Source organism: Prunus dulcis, unplaced genomic scaffold (genome assembly GCF_902201215.1).
Source record: "Prunus dulcis unplaced genomic scaffold, ALMONDv2, whole genome shotgun sequence".
Classification (NCBI taxonomy): domain Eukaryota; kingdom Viridiplantae; phylum Streptophyta; class Magnoliopsida; order Rosales; family Rosaceae; genus Prunus; species Prunus dulcis.
The window spans coordinates 58,008-60,744 of NW_023010041.1; positions in this window are offsets into that span (position 1 = coordinate 58,008).

Below are 2,737 nucleotides of genomic sequence, written 5' to 3' on the forward strand. Positions count from 1 at the left end.
CAGTTGGACAATTTTTCCACTGCCAGTGCATGCAGCCAATGCTACCAATCATGCCAGGAAATCCTCGAGACTCAGCTTTTTGGAGAAGCCTTTGCAGGTCCCTGGGCGTAGGTCTGACGAGGTAGTCTCTGGTGTACAGAGTTTCCACTGCATCACAAAATCGCACCAAGCTCTCCAAAACAGTGGACTTCCCCATTCGAGCAATCTCATCCACCTGATCGGCAGATGACCCATACGCCAACATTCGTATCACAGCTGTGAACTTCTGCTCTGGAAGAAGTCCCAAATTTCCAGCACAATTTCTCTTTTAAACAAAATATTCATCATAATTGCAAATATCATGCATGACTTTATTAAACAAATGGGGTTGCATTCTATATCTCCCTCGAAAATGAACATCAGAGTACAGAGATTGTGGGATAAAATAATCTTCCATAAGATTCTTACCCCGAGAATGTCTATGTCTGTCCACATTTGGGCGACGGCCTTCTCGTGAACCACGGCGACCTTGGTTTTCTTCCTCTAGCAAAGCAACTGCTATGCCAAGTTGCTCATCTAGTTCTCTCTGCGCCCTTTTGCTTGCAGCTCGTCTACGCATTCTTTCTCTAATTTCTCGCTCTTGCCTCTCCAAAACCTCTTGCATGTCTGCCATTGAGAATGGAGAATGAAATCTAAAATATGAGAAATGGAAATGTAGAGAAGAACTGGTGTGGGAGGTATGAGCTGAACCTCTGGTTTTATAGAAAAATGTACACAGATAGATATAACACGTGGCGCAATCTTAGAGGGTGAAAATCTTATCTGAAATTTGAAATTCAAATGAAATTTGAAAATTGAAATTTATCTGAAATTTGAATTTTGAAATGTATCTGAATTTTGAAATTTATCTGAAATTTATATGAAATTTGAAACCGAAAATCTTATCCGATATGAATAGTATTGACACGTAGGAACCCAAAAATCTTATCCGAAAATATTATCCAAATTAATTGTTTAAGTAAACAAAGTTGTGAAAAAAACAAAAAAATGAATAGTATTTGCCATGGCAAGCCTAAACTGTTGGAAACACACTTTGCTGGAGGGGGCTAGGGCAGCCACTATTCACATGAATAGTAGCTGCCTTAGGACTCCTCTTGCCATGGTAAGGAGCTAACTGATGGAAATGCTCTTACAAACTGGGTTGAAAGGGTTTTAGTTTGGAGTAGACAAAGCTTTGGAGAATGGCGGTTGGAGCTTTGTGGATTTGTTAACGGCTGAAGGGTTTTCTAGGCTGGAAGTTTAATTGTCTTATTCGATATATACATACATATTTTCAAATAAGTGGGGCTGGAACTTCAAGATAATTGGGCCCGAGGCTTTATTGAACCTCCTTTGTCTAATTTTATGTATACATAATATTTTTATATAAATGCAATTGCCTTGGATTATTGCAAGTGCGGCTGGAGGTTCCCAAGCTTAAGCCCTCCATATCCTGTTGTATGATAATACAATATATATATATATATATGTATATATATTCAAATTTAATATATATTATATGGGTGACAATATAAGAAAAATCGGAGGCTCAAGTTCAAGACATCAACCCGAGTCCAGGATTTTCCGAGGATTACATGCACGTGACGGAGGCTTTGCAAGGGAAGAAATCAAGGAGGTTGATAATAATTTCAAATGTTCCAAAGCAATAAGAAATAATCAAGCATGTCAGACTATCTCCTACAATGCAATCCCACGAATTTAGGGGGGCCTCAGAAGGAAGGAAAGTTTAAAAGAGTTGACCTTTGGCCATTCAATGGCCAGCCCATGGGCTGACGAATGCCCTATATAAACCTTGCTCAACAAAGGTAGAAGACACAACATCAGACAAACAAACTTATCTTTTGTCTCGCACTTTTCTTTTCCTAGACTTAGAATTTTACTTTTCAAGCACCTAGTGTAGTGAGTTCTTCCTTTTTTCAGTGTAAGTTTATATTTTTCTTGTCATTTAAATTCTTGTTTGATTTATATTTCTTGTCATTTAAATTCAAGTTTATTTCCATTCCTTTATATTTCATTGTTATCGCACTTCAATTAAGTTTAATTTCAAGTTTGTTTATTTTATCGTTCTTAGCGTTCTTATCGCTTTTATTTCGTTCTTGCTTTATTTATTGCTTTGATTTATTTTATCGCACTTCAATTCTTGTCTTTACCTTTATACACATATTTAGTCTAATTGCATTATTTTTACACAAGACTCTAAAAATCACAAAAACATCCGTATGAAAACTAACCATCCTCGAGCCAGAGGAAGTGAAAGAATCTAGGCCAAGATGAGGTTCCTTGCTTGGCTGAGCAATCGTTTGGTCAGAAGTTAGAAGCGCAACACATCCATCTATTCTCATTCCATTCAAGCCCAAATTCGGGGTTTGGTGGTGGCACACCCTGCACTCCAAAAAGAAGGATCAAAAGTTCATTCCGTCAGCCGCCCCGGCCAAAAAAAGGGAAACAAAGACACTTTTGAATCTTTGAAGTTGTTAATGTATGCATTTTGAGTTTTTTCTTTTGGCTTCCCTTGACAATTTTGTAATAGGACAATCATTGTAGTTTCTCAAGCTCTAAGTTTAGATTAAGAATTACTTCTCTAGGTGTTCTTATCTGCCTACATTCTGATGGAAAACAATGCGTTTGACAAAGGTAAATTCTGCATTACACTACATTGCATTCACTAAATTTCTTAAGATTATGACTAGTCATCTTT